The 20184-nt window shown below is 35.4% G+C and overlaps 1 protein-coding gene across 1 annotated transcript in view; it reads left to right on the forward strand.

The window, feature by feature from the left end:
• BCAS3 (BCAS3 microtubule associated cell migration factor) overlaps positions 1 to 20184 on the forward strand; it is a 586605-nt gene that overhangs the window by 246136 nt on the left and 320285 nt on the right. The gene's annotated exons all lie outside the window — the stretch shown is intronic.

The raw sequence follows: 20184 nt of genomic DNA on the forward strand, positions 1-20184 counted from the left end.
AGAGGGGCCTCTGAATTCTTGGACGTGAAGGCTCCAGATTTTAGTAAAGTACTTTTAAATAACTGGTAGCATTACTTGTCTTTTTAGCATCTGTGTGATGCATTCTTTTTACCACTCGGAAATTGTTTATAGCCTTTACTTGATGGTTTTGTAATTACTTACTTTTGTTGATCAGTAGTTTTCTTGATACAGACCACATCACAATTGTAAATACAAAACAACCACACATTTCAGCCTTATACAGTTTCACCTACTTAAGACAATCAATAATGTGATGATTCCTAACTTCTCTTTCCACATCACTGTTTACTTGTGGATTGAAGTTTCCATTTGTATGTTTTAATTTTTGCCAAGAAAAATCAATCATGTACACTGTAGTTCTGCTTTAAATTTTATGCCTCATATCACACAGAGTATATATACAGTATTATACATGTTAACTGGATAAAATCTTCTTTTAGGCTATCTTGGTTTACTACCTGGTTTTTACTGGTTATACATACTTTATTGTTTTAGTTCAAATTGAAGTCTTGTTTCTGATTTCTTCTTGTTAGATCTACTACTTTTCCCAGTGAATTTGTTTTCTTATAAGATTTTTGATCATCTTTTGATCAACATTTTTACAGTGTTGCTACAATATTTATGTAGCTACAATTTATGCTAGCCTTTACCTATACTATACACCAAAATCGTATGTATTTTTTGTATTTTTATGTCACTTCCTACTGTTTCTCAGAGAGAGCAGATGTGTTCTTTAGGGAAAGTGGATTGAAAAGAGAGACCTCATAATTAATACCTACTGAAAACAAGATGCTTTCATTCCAGAAGCACTAATTGAAAAAACCATCTATTAAATAAAGATAGCACAGTTTCCTTTTCTTTTATGAATATAATTTATTGTCACATTGGCTTACATACAACACCCAGTGTTCATCCCAGCAAGAAGATGGCATAATTCTTACTAGACTATTTTATAGAGCAGTTTTAGGTTCATAGCAAAATTGAGAGGGGGGTTCAGATAGCATAGTTTTGGAGGAAAATAAAATTACATGTGGAGTATCTTTAAAAATTCTTACATTGCTTGTAAAACAAACTTTAATGTAGTGTTATAAAAGCTGATTAAACCCTCCTAGAATATTTTACCTTTTTGTCTATTTCATTTGGAATATGCCACATTACCCCCCCTCTGCTTTTCTCTTAAATGCCACATAGGTAGTTAGCAATTGAAACCAACTCAGAATTTGTTCTTTCGGTTTCTACTACCCATGAAATATATTCTCTCTATATTTTTTATGTTGGCAAGTCAGACTCCAGGTTTTTATAGTTTTGCTTTTAAATGGTTAATGAAACATGCCTCTAGAGGGCGATCTTTTCTAAACTTTCCTATGATTGTAATCATGGCAACCCTGGCATGAACCTGGTGTAGTATGGATGTGGATGTCTTCTAACATTTTATAATAACCCCCTTCCTTCTTATTAGGTTTCATATTATTTATTTCTCAAAGTCTTCTTAGAGAATCAGAATTTTGAAATATATTACTATTAATTAATATCCATCTTTGTACTCCATCCAGATGCCTAGCTTCTATTAATGAATTTAGGTAGTTGAGTAGAGGCAAAGTTTTTAATCATTTGAATAAGTGATGTCTGTATGTCCTAAAAATTCCTTTCTTTGATTCTCTATATACTACTATTCAAGAATTTGTTATCTCTAAACTTTATGGGACCAGAGTGATTAAACTCTACCATTGAGGGGTTATTAGAATTTACAGTTAATCTCTGCTCCTCTTTTCTGTTAACATTGATTGGAGCTTTGTTGTTTTTCTTTACCTATTTAATGTATTCTCTGGTCAAAGTAATACATTTATTATAAAAGTCAAATAAGACCACAATTTTATAATGACAAATGGCACTCTCTTGCCTCACCCTTCTCCACTCTCAGGTGTCATTCCCCAGAGACATCTGCTTTCAATTCTTCATAGTTTCTTCCTTGCTGTTTCCTTTTTTGCTCCTTTCTGGAAATCATGCTAGTTGGATAATGGATCTCCTACATTGAACCTGTAACTTCCTTTTCTGTTTTTCTGTTTGTCTTTTTGTTTTACTTTATGAGAGTATCCCCAACTTTGTCTTCTAACCTTGTTGTATTTTTATTTCTGTATCATGTTTTTAATATTCTCTTCTCCAAATGATTTTTCTTATCACATTGTTTTCTTTTTTTATAGATGGAATGTTCTTTATCCATTTGAGACATAGATACAGTTTTTGAGGCATTTATTTTTGCTCCTTGCGTTATGCCTATTTTTTTGTTGTGATCATTATCTTTCATATTAGGACAGTGGTTCTCAACTTGATTGTACATTATAAATTACCTGGGTAGATTAAAAAAGTACTGTTGCCTGGGCCCAGTCTCAGACTGATTAAACCAAAATATTGACCTGGATATCTTGGAATCCTTGGTGATCATTCTTATTTTTTATTATTGAAATTTTATTATTTGTTAATTTATTTCATTATTTTTATTCAGCTATTGAACACATCTGTACTAAAGAACTGATTGAAAGTTCTTTGATCATGAGGAAGTCATACCAATTTCTAGTTCCCACTGATCCCTCAGGTGGGACTGGCAATTGTATTAGGGGATCCCTAAGCAATACTATTTGTAGATCTTTTCACTTAGATTAGTCAGTTTTCCCACAAAGGAATCCTGTTTGGAGTGGATGTGGGGTGGTAGAAACTTTCTCTCAATAAACTTAGAAGTCAGTTTTCAGAGAGTTGAAGGAGTTCTATTACTTTAGTGATTAGAAGAACAAGAGGATTTGGCATATCTGTTTGTGTGTTACTATATTGCCTTACTTTTCCAGTGAGAAAGACAATGAAGTATGAAAATTCTGGTCAGAGTCCAATTAAACATTTTCTTTTGAAAATTTGGTTTTAGAAAAAAATAGAGAAGGAGAAGAGTAGAAATTAGGCTTCTTAGGATACATAATTGCCAGCGTCAGAATGACTGACCCCAATAAACAGATTTAGAAATTATCAGAGATGGGTGTAGCAGCCATGAGTACTCTTGAACCTAAAATCCAAGCAGGAAGTAAAAGTCTGACTGCTGGCTCATAGTTATAAGCTACAAAAGGGTACAGAGAGTGGGGTCAGGGCTGTGCCAGGGTTACACATACTGAGAAATAGAAACTATTATGGTTCTTAGCATAATAGGTTCTTAGCATAAAATGATGTTTAGAATTTGGAGGAGGATGAGAAAAGGAAAGGGATTTAAGGTTCATTGAAAGAGTTATTAACATTGGACAGTGTGTTTTTGCAGGTGAGAATATTGAAGCTCGAATGAGGCACAGGAGTGAAACCACTTCAGAATGGATATACTGGAATTAATGCGGGCATTGTTGTTGTTGGCAGCTTCAGAAGAGAGAGAGTATTCCATTTTCATCCTCAGTAGGGAGTGCTTAATAAATGTTCAATAATATTTCACCCTTGTCTAATTTTGGAGTGGATTGAAATGTGTCCACATTTGATAAAATCATGGATAAGAGAAAATATGAAATGACAGTACTGATAAATGAATATGGTTTTTGGCAATGAGCCAGTTGATTAAGAAAAAGTGTTTCTGCTATGGCAGAAGAATTACAGGGAAGGTTATGGCACCCAGATATGGTCATAGTATCACTCCTCTTTGTGGTTCTCACCCTCAGGAAATTTCTATCAAGGGAGTTTTGATGTACATGGGTAAATTCATGGTTTTGCTTTTGGAAAAGTTACTTTTGAAGACAAGGACTATTATTAGCACTCGTATGGCGTACTTTGATTTTTTAGTGAGGGAGGTGAACAATTCTCTTTCACAAATTGTTGATAATTTAGGTAGTTAAATTGGGTATGGGTTTCCTGTTTTCTTCTTGAGCAGAACATGTAAGCATACTTTGATAGAGAGATATTTAAATGTTTTTCAGCTGGAAATAAAATATATGTGAATATAAAAGGTTTTATCTTCCCTGCTGTCAAAAAAGCTGACTTGGCCCTTTTGCTCTATACTCCCAACTTTGTATGGTTGTTAAAATCTGTTGCTCTTTCCCATCTGAAGGAAATGCATCTTTGACACTTCTCATGACCTGAGTCATGATGCTGAAATAGAGCCAGAAAATATCCTTAACAGTCATGGGTAAAAAGAAGGGAGGCTTCTGTGTGGTGGGGGTAGGGGAGCAGGAAGTAGAGCAGGGGAGAAGGGCATCTTTGCTGTTGATATTACAGTTTATATCTTTTTGATTATTAGGAAAGTTGCTTACATTTTATTACTATAGTTGTTCAACAAAAATACCTTGATTTTTATATTGAATTTTTCCTTAACTATACAATGCTTATTTGCAAAAGACAAGTTTTGCAAATGTTAAATTAAATCATTTGAATCCTCCGGGTCTGAAACAAATGCACCTAAATCTTGCAACTTATTTTATATGTTGTCTCAGTGTTTGTTTTTATTTCGGAGCCAACTCCCAATTCTTCCACATGCTATATGTTCAACAGTTTAAGTAACAAAGTTATATTTATTTGTTGAATGATGCAGGTAAGTTTATGTATTTTTTTTTCCTTTGGACAGTAAAGTCCATCCTCCTGTTTGCTCTGCTGACATGATACAAAATTCATTGTGAGATAAGCATGGGGGATAGGAGTTTAGTATATTTTCAAAAGAATTTGAGTGAGGATTTATTTATACTTTGGAAAGTTCATTGAACCCCAAATTTGATCTAAGTGATGCTAGATTATGGGGCTTTTAATCCTGGAGATTTTTCACCAGGGTTAAAAGTCTTCACTTCTGAGCACTTAGTCTCAAAACTCTATTTGAGCTCAGTTCAAAGTGGGAAATTTTGAGGCTGCTTAAATATATTAGATTGAGGAAAAATGTGAATCTTAAAGTGAAAGACCCAGGATTCTTTTCTTCTTCTTCTTTTATTCATCTCTAGTGTTAAATATAGTCTAAATACTGTTTTTTTGTGTGTGTGTTCTTTTGTTATGTTTTGTTTTTGTTTTTGTTTTTCATTGTTGTAAGAGTGGTAAGCTACAATCCTAATGTTTAAAATGAATTGAAACTTGCTAAAACTCCTTAAATATTAGAGTGCTAGCCCTTATAAATTTTCTTCATCTCAAATCTTGGAGTGCTCTAAGAATAATAAACTAAAGTAATGAGATTTTCACTTAGGGGGAAATTTTTTTCATTTATTTTATAAATTTGGGTTGGCTGTGTGATTGAGACTAAATTGTGCCACAAATGTAGTGGAGAGGAAATGTAGGCAAGAGATTTTCCTATAATATACTTCATTACCTGTCCCATACACCTTTTTTTATCTTGAAACTTTTTGGACATATTTCTTATATTTTCCCCTGTTTGTATTTTTACATTTTATAAATGATGTTTCTAACTCCTGATCTCATCTCCCTTTTCAGGCTTTTTTACATTCCAAAACTCCTTGTTCTAAACATGCTTTAATATCTTTTTGTAGTAGGGTGGATTGTCCTTGCTGCATATGTAGTTTCAGCAACAACTGGTTTCTTCTGATTTTTATTTTTATGTTCCAACTTAATGAATTTGTTGAGTTTATTTTAGATTTAAGGAAAGAAAAATAATCAAATTTATATATGAGCCATGAGCACATTAAAATCATTAACTGGTAAGAACGTGTTCAGACTACAAAAAGGAAAGCAACCTAGCAAATTTTTAATATATTATTTATAAACACATATTTGTATAGGTATATAATAAACTTATAAATAGTTATTCAGTAATTAGTGGCATTTCAATTCTCCAGGGCATAAAGTTTTAATTCTCCTGACATTTAAGAAGCACTAGTGCAAATCTCCACGCAGGCTACTTTGTATAGTGAGAAGCGGTGATGACAATGTCGTCATTCAAAACTTCAGTCCCCATCATGCAAAAAAAAGAAAAAAAAAGATTGGAGTCTCGTTTTTAAGTCAAGTAGGATTTGTGGGAGATTTCTCTTCTTACCCTCTCACCCTTCCCCAAAGTACCTATTGTAATGTCTGTGTCACTGGGAACTGTCTGGTTGAAAAGCAACAAGTGTTTTTGCTTGAAATGCATAAAGGTTTGCAGCACTTTGATTTCATCATCTGTCACTCCCCCTAGAAACGTTACAAGGAGAAACAAGTCAATACCCAGTCAGGAGTGTCCTTGAACTCTTTTCTGCCTTGAACTTTGTCACCTAAGCTGTTTGGTTGTTGTGTTAACAGTCTTATAAAAAATGTGTATATATTATTCATTTTCTTTTAATTGTGTGTTCTACTCTCCCTGACTCCTGTGAACAAGCATTGCTTCCGCCCAGTTTGGTATGTGGGTCAGAAGGCGCTGTTTCTCACCAGGGCGCTGCTGTTTCCTTTTCCTACTTGAGTAGATTACAGATTATACTGGAATACGCCTGAGAAAAGGTCAAAAAGGAGGGTGAAAGTCTTGGAACTGCAGCTGGGAAGCTTGTCATTCTCATCTAGGAAAGGGGAAAGGAAAAAAAAAAGAGCAAGAGAAAGAAAGAGAAATAGAGACTCCCATCCCAACCAAAACAACCCACATTCAGGAAATTCCCATTTGCACAGGATACTTTTTATATACTCTGAAAGGATTTTATTTGGTTTTGATTAAATAATTATCGAGTGTTTGGCTGAGAAAGCTTTAATGTTAAATTAGATGGCGAGCAAGACCTAAGCAGTGTTTTTAACTTTTCAGAGCCCAGATTTCCAGTGATTGTTTCAAAACAAGCTACCATTGTACTCTTTTTGACAGAGTCAAGAAGTCAGGAGCTTTTCAACTACAGAGTTAACTTAGTTAAACTCACGGGTATATTTTGTATTTTTATCCATGTCAATTCCACAGCAGGATATTAAAAGCAGACCAAAAGTTTTGATTGTCTGTGGAAAGCAAAAAGCACAAAAAAACACACAAAACAACCCATACGAACTGGTTACCCGGTTTTTATTTTGGAAAGATATGTAGGGGATAGAATATCTACATGAGGTCTGAGAGTAGGGAAATTGACAGAAGGAGTCAAGTCGTAACAGTCATAATGGGATGTTGGGAATGGGACTCTTCCTGTAGGACTGCCTTCTCAGGAGTGCCAGGTTGTTACATGGACATTGGCTTTCAGTGGGCCTCATTAATCCGATTACAAAATGTAATGGTTCAAAATATTAACAGACCAGGGACCCTGACAGGGAGTCCTCGTATCCTAGAGCAAGAGTGGATCTTGGAGGCAAGTGTCGGCAATCTCACACATAGGAAAGTTTCTATGGTAAACCTTATGAAAAGTGGAATACCTAAAGTGAATAAGGTCTGTGTCCATGATAAGGATCAAAAAGTGAGAAGAAAGTGCAGACCTCCTAGTAACAGTGCTCTCCCATAGGGTACCGTCAACACTGCCTGGTGTCCTTTGCTTTTTTACAGCTGCACCTTTGCCATTTTTATATTTATCCCTGCACCCCTAATGACAACAAAAGACAGTGCTCCTTTATCTTCCGAATGCTCCTTTTGGCCCACTTTATTCCATGATATGATAGTTCTTAGTTTCTTATACCTTCTGTTCCTAGAATATTCCTGAAACCCCCATTGGCAGCAGACTGTAGTTTGTGCTTCTAGAAATCTATACTAAAAAGTTTTCTCTCTCTCACTGATATGATACTGTTTTAAGGTACTTTCTGATTTACAGCTCTGATCCCTTGATTGCTTAATGTCATTTTAACTGCTTTTATTTGCTTTAGTTCACAGTACGGTGGGATAGGGAAAGTTTTTAAAGTAGGGAAGGAGGCAAGTAATTACAGTTATGGCTTATTTTTCCTCTTGGCTGCTTTTAAGAAGAAATGCATACACATACAGATACACTGATATTAACTTTAATATTTAGCATAGTCTAAAATGGTCAACAATTTCAGGATATTGCTGGCTTCAGAAACTTCTCGAAGCTGGCAGTTTGCCACATTCACGTGTTCTCACATCACTGCATTCAGAAGCTAAGAATCCCAGCCTGGCAGCTTCTGCAGAGAGGGTAAAGATGAAACAGAGAGGACTCTAGCCACATTACCTGGGAGTTGTTGCTGATGTCTTTTCCACAAATGTTCACGTTTGTCAAAGCCCAGTAAATCTTGCAAAGTTTATTTTCCTTGTAGCATCTGTGTTTTATAATGGGTCTTTTAATTTGTTTTTACTTTGTCTGCAGGGATTTCTTTTGTCCGGAGTTTTCAGACTCTGTCTTTTTTTTTTTTTTTCCTGTGGAAGTGAGTCCATTAATGATGACTGGTTTGGGAATATGCCTCTCTGCAAAGCTGACCTGACAAGCTGTTCCTCTAGCGCGGCAACAAAGCCCATTGTTATTTTCTCTCTTTACTTTTATCCTCAACTTAATCCATTTTTCCTCTGTGTTTTTATAGTATAGAATGTCTGGGAAAACATACTTAGGGACAATGCATAAATGATAAGATGGCATTTTGAAGTTAGCAAAACTTCTTGTAAACAGGTTTTACCATGTCAGCCTGACACACATGGAACCATGTGTTAGTGTGGAGATTGAGAGTTCCTCAATAAAAGGTACCTCCAGGTATTCTTCCAAAAGGGGGGGAGGGGGGGAAGAGTGCATGAGGTTGTTTTCACAATTCCTTTTTCAAAAATGCAAACTTGTTCAAGTAAACACAGAAGTGAGTGGTTAAAGCCCAGGGTGAACTGTTCTGGTTTAGTGCCTTTTGTTCTAACAATAAAAACAATAATAATGAAATACACAGCTGAAAACAAAAATGAAATATCATAGCTGTAGGCATCAAGGGATGTTTGATAAATTCTGATTTTTAAATGATTTCCTATTCCCAAATAGAATTCCTGCTTTAATTTATTGAGAAACCATTTTATTGGAACTTGGGTTTTGTTTTTTTTTTTTTTTTTCTCCCAAGAGAACTCTGTCTATCTTGGGGACTGGTAAACCTCTAAAGGATCAAAGCTCTTGTGGATTTGGATAAAGACCCAAAAGCCTGAAGGCTTATAGAAGTTTATCTATATAGAGTAAGCCCAAAAAACTGGGATGAGAGTCTTAGAAGAGCTTATTTTCTCATGAGATTTTTGGGACTTCCTCTGTTTGGATGTGCCAGAAATACTGTGAGAATATCCATTCTCATGGCATTTGTCACTTACAGGTCTTGTCCCAGCTGGAATTCAAAAGTATAATGGTGTGTGGAAATATTACATGTGTTTTAAGGTTTTAAGAAGCTCACTACTAAAACTGCAATTCAACAACCTCTGCTATTTTCATTGTACTTATACAATTAAGAGAAAAGAGAAAAACATAGTAAAGAACAGTTAGTTGAAAATGACATTTAGCATCTATGTAGTGACTCTTCATTGATCTTGGATATTTTTAATTTCACTGTTACTATCAGTGTATGTGCCTGAGAGGTGGAACAAAGAAATAGTGGTACTAGCCCTCTCTGTCCAACGGGAAATTGAAGGATAAAATGGAGGGACAGACTTAATCCTCATCTAAGATGTGGGTACTACAAGATTCTTCCTGCTGAACCTCATTATATTAAGAGGCTTCAGGCTTAATGAAAAATCTTGGCTTGGAAATTTAGGCTTGATACAACCGTAAGGAAGTGTCTGAAGATCTGTTCAAAAGTTATCAAGCCAAGGCTTCTGGCTCAGCCAACATGAGAGTAAGCAGAATAGCTAAAGCCATGGATTCCAGCATCTGGCCATCTTGTGAAGTACTTTGTGTCCCTCCAAAATGAATTTTTTCTATAGATCGTAGGACTCTGTTTTCCTGTACTTCCTGGGTATGGGAAAAAAATATTTACTTCATTCAGCAAACATTTGTTGAGTTGTCCACAGTAGTAAGACACTGACCCTACTCTGGAAAAGTCTCCAGTTTCCTGGAGGATAAATCTGGAGGTTTGTGAGATCTAGCTGCATTTTCAAAGAAAATCCATGACACGGAGGAGAGTGAAAAATCATTTTTAACCAAAAACTTTGAACACTGGAAAGGGGAAGGAAAGGATCATTATGAATTTTGTTTCCTTAAATTATTGAGTGTGAACTTTCATTTTTAAATTTGGTGTTTTTTAATGTATATTTTTTACATGTAGTCATTATGTGTCAGCTAATGAGATTTCCTGTCTAAGCTGGTTCCTTCATTTTATTAACTGCTGTTGTAATTGTTCTCACATCTCTCATCTTATCCTTTATTTTCTGTTTGAAAAAATAAAGGTATAAGGATGCAGGTTTCTTCCTCTATGCTTAAAATCTGTATGCCTTAGCTTCCGTTTTAAGCTGTTCCTTTGAAACAACATAAAAATGTCTCCCTTTTTATATTGTTTTTCCTGAAACATTTTGAAAATATATTTGTTAGCATATTTTCCTTCATTTAAAATTTATATACTTTCTGTCTCATTATGTTATGAGCTCTTTAGGAGGCCCTTGGACTTCTTGATCCAGGGCTAGAACAGGGTCTCATACTGATAAGGCTCAAAAAATGGTATGTGAAAGAATGGTTGTTGATGAAAACTTTGCTTGAAACAGTAACTCATCTTGAAGTCTACAGACATCAAAAGCATGTCTTCTTTTCAGCCCCAAAGTTCTTATATCTCTCTTCTGTATCCATTACCTTGATCATTTCCCATCAATGATTCTTTTACTTATCCCTTTCCATCTGAGTTTTCCACCTCTTTACTGAAATGATCTCGTTGAAGATTACCAAAGTTAGTAGCTTTCTCTCTGAGTTTACCTTCTCTCATTGAGTGTTTTATTAATCCATTTATTCTTTCATTAAAGCTATTTTTATAAATTGCTTGTTGTGTCCAATAAAATATAAGACAGACACTATACCTATATGAATGTAAAATCTACCCAACTTACTTTACCCTTTCAGATGGGCTGGGTGTCAGAGGCTACATCATAAGCACAGACACCAAGAGTAGATGCCCACAAACTTGGGTGTTGCTTGGCAATACAATAGCATGCTGAGAGGGATAGGTTTGAGCACCTTGTATACTATTCTGAGGTTGACCTTCATCCTGGTTAGCCAGTGAGGAGTTTTAAGTTACGGCTAACTATAGCACAAGATTTGGAGCTTCTCAGTGAATCACTTCATTTTTCTAGACTACCCATCCTACCTAGCAAAGTTCAGTGATCTCAAAATCTGTATGTTCCCTGACTGAAGAATTTACCTAAGTCCTTGCTCCTCTTGCTCAATTAAAAAGTTCTTCTAAAACTGAAATCATTTAATCTTCCTACTGCTTTCTATTATAATCTTCTCCTCTAGATAGAGATTCCTTACTGTTGCTCACGTATGTGGCATCCCTTTACACTCTGCTTTTCATGTTATCCTTCATCCTCAGCATATTTCTTCTCTCCTTATTTTGCACATCTTTCAAAGCCTAGGTTATGTCCCATCTGCTCCATGATCTCTTCTCCAAATAGGTGATCCCGTTTTCACTTATTTTTCAGTACTAGGCCGTTAGCATTTAAATTATTCCTGGTTCATACATATAAGACTGTAAGCTTCGTGATAATAGAGAAGGCAGTCTTCACAGCATGTAATTCTGGGTTAAGGCACTCAAGAAATACTTGACTACTAGTTGTGAAATGTGTGTGTTATAAACAGCCATTGACTTTCATTAGCTTGTGACATTTAAGTGCTGCAGTCTGATTTCAGATTGAAATTAGTCTTACTGTAGTTGTCTAATGGTGAATCTTGCATCTGTTTACATCTACAATGGTCTAAAGAGTGTCATAATGAATCACTTTGAATGATTTAACCATAACATTTTTTTGTCTTTCTTTTTTATGGTTTATTTTTAAACTTATTTAAATTCTAGTTAGTTAACATATATGGTAAAATTGGTTGAAGGTGTAGAATCATAATAGTGATTCACCACTTAACATATAACACCCAGTGCTCATCACAAGCACCCTTCTTAATGCCCGTCACCCATCTAGCCCATCCCCCACCCCTGCCTCCATCAGCCCTCCGTTTATACTCTATAGTTAAGAGTTTCTTATGATTTGCTTCTGTCTCTCTTTTTTTCCCTTTCCCCCATGTTCATCTATTTTGTTTCTTAAATTCCACATACGAGTGAAATCATATGTTATTTGACTTATTTTACTTAGTATAATATACTCTGTCCCCATCCACATCATTGCAAATGACAAGATTTTATTCTTTTTGATGGCTGAGTAATATTCTATTGTGTATATCTATCTAGCTATCATCTATCTAACACATTTTCTTTATCCATTCATCAGGTGATGGACATTTGGGCTCTCCATAGTTTATCTCTTGTTGATAATGGTGCTATATACATCAGGGTGCCTGTGCCCCTTCAAATCTGTGTTTTTGCATTCTTTAGGTGAATATCTAGTAGTGTAATTGCTGGATCATAGGGTCATTCTATTTTTAACTTTTTGAGGACCCTCCACACTGTTTTCCAGAGTTGCTGCACCAGTTTGCATTCCCACCAGCAATGTGAGAGGTTTCCCCTTCCTCCACATTCTTGCCAACATCTGTTGTTTCCTGTGTTGTTAACTTTAGTCCTTCTGACAGGTGTGAGGTGGTATCTCATCATGGTTTTGATTTGTATTTCCCTGATGATGAGTGATGTTGAGCATCTTTTCATGTGTCTGTTAGCCATCTGTATGTTTTTGGAACAAAATCTGTTTCATGTCTTCTGCCCATTTCTTAACTGGTATAAAAAAGTTTTTCTGTTACACCTCTACAGATATCAAATGTTGTATTTGGAAATTGAGGAGGTAGATAAAAATTTGTGTGAATTTCTTATTTTGCTGAAGAAGGGTCAGTATTTAACTTGATTACTCCATAGATTTGTGCCCCCAAAGGGCAAGTCACATTTGGTTAAGCCATTATGCTAATTTTGAAGATATCTTCATCTTGTAATGCTTTTTAAAAAATTTTTTTAAAGTATTTATTTTTGAGAGAGAGACAGAGACAAAGACAAATGGGGGAGTCGCAGAGAGAGAGGGAGACACAGAATCCAAAGAAGGCTACAGTCTCTGAGCTGTCAGCACAGAGTTGATGCAGGGCTAAAATCCATGAACCACGAGATTACAGCCTGAGCTGAAGTCAGATGCTCAACCAACTGAGCCACCCAGGCGCACCTTGTAATGATTTTTTAAAAAACAACTTCTTACCGTTCCACTCACTCTGAAGCTACCATTAGTTATGGTGTGGTAGTTCCCCCTCTGTATTGAATCCATGCTGTTATAAGAGTGAATGTCTTTGAGAGAAAATAGGCAGTAAATTCTTTGACATCAGCCATAGCAACTACTTTCTAGATATGTTCCCTGAGGCGAGGGAAACAAAAGCAAAAATAAATTATTGGGACTACATCAAAATAAAAACCTTCTGCACAATGAAGGAAATGATCAACAAAACTAAAAGGCAACATACACAATGAGAGAAGATATTTGCAAATGACATATCCAATAAAGGGTTAGTATCCAAGATATATAAAGCACTTATAAAATTCAACACCCCAACCTTGAATAATTCAATCAAAAATGGGCAGAAGAGGGATTCATAGGTGGTTCAGTCACTTAAGGGTCTGACTTCCATTCAGGTCATGATCTCATAGTTTGTGAGCCCCACATCAGGCTATCCATGGACAGTGTGGATCCTGCCTGGGATTCTCTATCAGTCATTCTCTCTCAAAATAAATAAACTTTAAAAAAATGGGCACAAGATATGAATAGACATTTTTCCAAAGAAGACATGCAGACATCCAAGAGACACATGAAAAGATGCTCGGCATCACTTATCATCAAGGAATTGCAAATCAAAACTACAAGAAGACATCGGCTCACAGCTGTTAGAATGGCTAAAATTAACACCATAAGAAACAACAGGTTTTGGTAATGATGTGGAGAAAAGGGAATCCTCTTAACATTGCTGGTGGGAATGCAAACTGGTGCTGCCACTCTGGAAAACAACGTGGAGATTCCTCAAAAATTGAAAAGTAGAACTACCCTACAACCCAGCAATTGCACTACTAGGTATTTACCTAAAGAACACAAAAATACAGATACAAAAGGATACATGCACCCCAATGTTTGTAGCAGCATTATCTACAAGAGCCAAATTATGTAAACAGCCCAAATGTCCATCACCTGAAGAATGGATAAAGAAGATGTGGTATATATATGCAATGGAATATTACTCAGCCAGCAAAAAGAATGAAATCTTGCCATTTGCAAAGACATGCCTGGAGATAGAGAGTATTATGCTAAGTGAAATAATTCAGGCAGAGAAAGACAAATACCATATGATTTCACTCATATGTAGAATTAAAGAAACAAATGAGTAAAGGGGGAGGGAAGAGAGAGAGAGAAACCAAGAAACAGACTCTTTAACTATAGAGAACAAACTGGTAGTTATCAGAGGGGAGGTGGGTGGGGGAATAGGTGACATAAGTGATGATTAAGGAGTATACTCATTGTGATGAACACTGAAGTGTTGAATTGCTATATTGTACACCTGAAACTAATATTAAGCTATATGTTAACTAACTGAAATTTAAATAAAAACTAAAAAAACGTAAATGTCTTTCAGGGTGTCATTTAGAAATAAGATACTCATTCTGATCTCTTGGGGGGGATTGATTTGCTTTTTTAAAATAAATTTGTCTCCTTAAAATTAGTTTAAAAAAAATTACATGCTTACTGTTTGCTGTTATTTATAAAATACCATATTATTGTTAACCATTGAACTGGGGCAGATAACTTTTATAAGAAGTCAAGAACAATTATTTGAAAATAACATTGGGTCAATAAGGTGTTTTCTGTATGGAAGAGTTGTTGAATTACAAACACTGGACTCATTTTTATAACATGGAAAGTGTGGAAAGTTTTCTGTAAAGCTTCTGTGTAAGTGCATGAATTACTAAGAATCACTGTGAAACTACAGTAATCAATAGGGTGCCTTGGTGGCTCAGTCATTGAGTGTCCAACTCTTGTTTTGGCTCAGGTCATGATCTCACGGTTTGTGAGTTTGAGCCTTGTGTCTGGCTCTACGCTGACAGCACAGAGACTGCTTGGGATTCTTTCTTTCCACTCTCTCTGCCCCTCTTTCCACTCGTGCATACTCACACGTGCTCGCTCTCTCAAAAAAAAAAAAAAAGAAAAACTACAGTAATCCAGAAAATGTAGTATTTGTGAAAGGATAGGCACATGGATCCATGGAACAAAATCTAGAAATTGACCCACACACGTATGACTTTTGACAAAGATGAAAAGGCAATTTAATGGAGAAAGGATCATCTTTCTAATGGTGATGAAACAATTTGACATCCGCTTTCAAAACAGTGAACACAATCTCAACTCACACCTCAGTCCATATACAACAATTAACTTAAAATGAATCGTAGCCTATTCTTGTCACTTCTATTCAGTATTGTACTGGCAGTTGTAACCAGGACTATTAGGCAATAAAAGAAATAGAAGTCATCTGGACTGGAAAGGAAGAAGTAAAACTTTTCTTCTTTGAGGGTGACATGATCATGTGTGTAGAAAATCCTTAGGAATCCACAAGAAGCTGAGATAAAGAAGCTCAGCAACGGTTATAGGATACAAGATCAGTGTACAAAAATTAATTGTATTTTTCTACATTGGCAATTAATCTGAAAAGTGAAATTAAGAAAACAATTCATTTTCAAGTTGCATCAAAAAGAATGAAATAGGAATAAATTTAACCAAAGTATAAAACCTATGCACTAAAATCTACAAAATAATATTCAAAGAAATTAAAGAATACCTAAATAAATGAAAAGACATCTCATGTTCTTGGCTTGTTAAGATGGAAGTAGTTCCTCAACTATATACAGACTCATTGCAGCTCCACTCAAAATCCTAGCTGGCATCTTTGCAAATAATGACAAGATGTTGGTGGAAGCAGCAGGTTTTGTTGAATATAATGACCCCTCAGAGAAGGACATCAAACCACTGACTATCTTTAAAAGAAAAGAAATACGATGTGATTTTTCTCTATTCTTTTTCCATCTTTAGTTTCTCCAAAAAACCATTATTTACTGAGACAGAGGTGCTTCACAATCATTTTTCCTTGGAAAAAGATCACTGATCAGGGGTGCTAAGAATTTTGAAAATAAAAGTACATTTTTAGTGATTTCTGTGTATATTTGGGTAGATGTTTGTGTAACGTCTATTTTAGAAGTTATGAGTCATTTAGGAACCTAATTCCCAGTTTAACAGTATTTCAAAACATGGAAATTCAGAAAAACATGTAAAATGTTCTAAAATTTCTAATTTACATGGCTTGTATCTGAAGAGGACTTGGATAATGTAATAACAATTTCTGCCTTTGTATTTCATACCCTTCTCTCTGTGAGTTCTGTAACTTGTTTGAATTTTGTAGCTATAGGCCACAAGGTGGTGACACCAAATAATGTAGAAATAATAAATGTCCAAGTGGGTGCTTCTGCTCCAGAATATAGTATGTTCCCTTTTAGAATACTATTCTCTTTCTTTTCAGTGATTATATGCGATTTCTTTTTGTGTTAAGAAAGCAGTCCAAATTGACATAACACTTCAGCTCAACAAAATTTAGCTCAAATTTGTCATTTGGTGAAGATATCATTTAAATAGAAAAAATTACAGAGATCATGGATCCTGCCTTGTCTCAGACTACAAGTATCATAATACTGGAGGAATAGACATTACCAGTAATATTTTGAGGGCACTGATTAAAAAATTAACCAAGAAAATCCTAAATCTCTAATTTGTAAAGTTGCTATAAATTTCACTTAAACTTTGGAGATTTTGTTTTATTTACTTTCATTTGTTTCATTTCATTATTATGTTTTTAAAAAGTCACATCTCATACCTTAAAAAATGAGCTGTATCATGTAATATAAATTATATACATTATATATATGAATATGAAATACAAAACTTAAAAATTTTTAGATTGAATTTTTTGACCTTGGGTTAGGCAAATAGTTCAACTCAAAACCACATTTACAAAACAAATTCATGAGGTAAACGTTATTGGAAAAAATCTTTTGCTTGTTGAAAGATTTGTAAGAAAACAAGTTATAGGGAGATAGAAAATATTTGAAAATTGTATATCTTAAAAAGGCTTAAATCCACAATATATAAAGAACTTTTAAAATTTGAGAATAAGATCTGTAAATAATTACTTATGTTTATAGCCATTTGATTTTCAACAAGAATGCCAGGACACTCTGTGATGGGGGAAAGGATAGTTTTTTCAATGGTACTGGAACAGTGGTCTCCAAACTTCACTATAATGATATTGAACCCCTACCTCACACCATTTATAACAATTGATTCAAGATAGATCAGATACCTAAATGTCAGAACTGAAAATAGAAAACTGTTAGAAGAAAATATAGGCATAAATCTTTGTGTCCCTGGATTTGGCAGTGGTTTCTTAGATATGACAACAAAAGCACAAACAACTAATGAAAAAATAGATACAATAGACTTTATCAAATATAAAAACATTTTTACTTCCAAGCACATCGTGAAGAAAGAAGACAACACATACAAAGGGAGAAAAATATTTATAAATAATATATTTGACAAGGGATTTGTATCCAGAGAATATGATTAACTCTTATGACTGAACAATTTAAAGGCAACCCAATTTTTATTTTTTATTTTTAAAAATGTTTATTTTTGAGAGAGGAGAGAGACATATAGCACGAGTGGGGGAGGGGCAGAGAGAGACACACACACAGAATCCAAAGCTGGCTCCAGGCTCAGAGATGTCAGCACAGAGTGTGACATGGGGCTCGAGCGTATGAACCATGAGATTATGACCTGAGCCAAAGTCAGATGCTCAACCAACTGAGCCACCCAGGCCCCCCAGACAATTCAGTTTTTAAATGGGCAGATATTTTGGATTAGACATTTCTCCAAGGAAGATATACAAATTGCCAAACTGCACGTGAAAAAGATGTTTTAACATACTTAGTAATTAGGGAAATACAAATAAAAACCATAATGATTCACCACTTCATACCCACTAGGATGGCTGAAATAGGGGCACCTGGGTGAGTCAGTTGGTTGAGCATCTGACTTCAGCTCAGGTAATGCTCTCACAGTTTGTGAGTTCGATTCCTGTGTCAGGTTCTGTGGTGACAGCTCAGAGCCTGGAGCCTGCTTCAGATTCTGTGTCTCCCACTCTCTCTCACTGCCCATCTCCCCCTTGCACTCTCTCTCTCCCTGTCTCTCAAAAATAAATAAACATTAAAAAATTAGGACAGCTAAAGTAAGAGGTAGATAATAACAGTATTTTTATATTTTTTGAGATTTGGAGAAGTTGGAGCCCTCATACATTGGTGCAGCCACTGGTTGGCAGTTCCTCAAAATATCAAATACAGACCTAACTGTTCCACTCCTAGGTGTATGTACCCAAGAAAACTGAGAACACATGTCTCCATAAAAACCTGTGCACTTTATTTTCATAGATACATTATTCATAATAGCCTAAAAGTGGAAATATCCCAAATATTCATCAACTGATAAATGGATAAATAAAATCTGGTACATCCATGCAATGGAATGCTCTTTGGGTACAAAAAATAATGAACTACTGACATGTGGCACAGCATGGACAAACCTTGAAAAGATACTAAGTCATAAAAGGCCACATTGTATGATTCCATTTATGAGGCATCCAGAATAGACAAAGCCATAGAATCAAAAGGGAAGTTCCTGGTTGTCAAAGGCTGAGAGGTGGGACAAAGCAGGAGTGATTGCCAGTGGGTATGGGCTTTCTTTATGGGTGATAAAAATATTCTGAAATTTGACAGTGGTCATGATTGTACTATGCTGTAGAATATACTAAACACCACAGAAGTGTACATTTTAAAAGAGTGACTTTCACAATATATGAATTCTGTCTCAGCATAAATATTGACCCAGGTTTTAAAATGGGCACAAGATTTGAGCAGATACTTTATCAAAAGAGAAATATGAATGACAAGTACATGAAGAAAAAGTACTAAACTTTAATTGTGCATTAGAGAAATCCAAATAAAAGCCAGAATAGCTAAAAACATTAAGAGTGACAGTACCAAATGCTGGTGAGGATATGGAGGATCTGGAACTATGATATTTTACTGGAAAGAATGAGAAATGGTTCAGATATTTTGCCAAACTGGCGTTTTCTTATAATCTTAAGACATACGATTACTATGTCATTGGAGACATTCAATTACTATGACCAGCAATTCCATTCTTAGGTTATTTATCCCAAAAAAGGATGCTTATATTCATAAAAAACCTGTACATAAATGTTTATAGCACCATTATTCATTAATAGCCAAAAGCTGGGAACATAATAGACAAAAGCAGTGACTAGATAAACAAACTGAAGTACTTCCATATAGTACCATCATACACAAGAATAAAAAGGAAAGGGGTGCCTGGTTGGCTCAGTCTGTTAAGTGTCCGGCTCAGGTCATGATGTCACGGTTTGTGGGTTTGAGCCCCACATTGGGTTCTGTGGTGACAGCTCAGAGCATGGAGCCTGTTTCAGATTCTGTATCTCCCTCTCTCTACCCCTCCCTCACTCGTGCTCTGTCTCTCTCTGTCTCAAAAATAAAAACTCTATTAAAAATTTAAAAAAAAATGAAAGATCTGGGGTACCCTGGGTGGCTTAGTCAATTAAGCATCTAACACTTGATTGCAGCATTGTGAGTTCAAGTCCCGTACTGGGCTCTTGCTGGGAATGAAGCCCACCTAAAAATGAGAGGGGCGTGGGGAGTAGATCTGTTGATACTTCAGGAAAATATAGAGTTGGTGAATCTCAGACGCTTATTGGCAAATGAAAGAAGCTGGACCCCATAAGCCCCATACTCTGCTTTCATTTATAGGACCTTCTGGAAAATACTAAACCATGGAGGGGTAGAAAAGATCAGTATGTAGGAGTCTGGCTTACTGGTGAGCTGAGAGTAATTATTCCCTCTGCAGATCAGATTTAATTTCATGGATAAGTTTGATTCTCCTGGTTATTAGGGAGCCATAATGACTATTCTTTTTATTTTTTTATATTAGTGCCCAGCATAAAATAAAGGGAAATGTGTTGATTTTTGTTTTTAAACTTTATGATAGAGACTGGTAGATATTGGGAAGAAGGTGATGATTTT

Source organism: Crocuta crocuta, unplaced genomic scaffold (assembly GCF_008692635.1).
Source record: "Crocuta crocuta isolate KB4526 unplaced genomic scaffold, BGI_CrCroc_1.0 scaffold333, whole genome shotgun sequence".
Taxonomy (NCBI): Eukaryota; Metazoa; Chordata; class Mammalia; order Carnivora; family Hyaenidae; genus Crocuta; species Crocuta crocuta.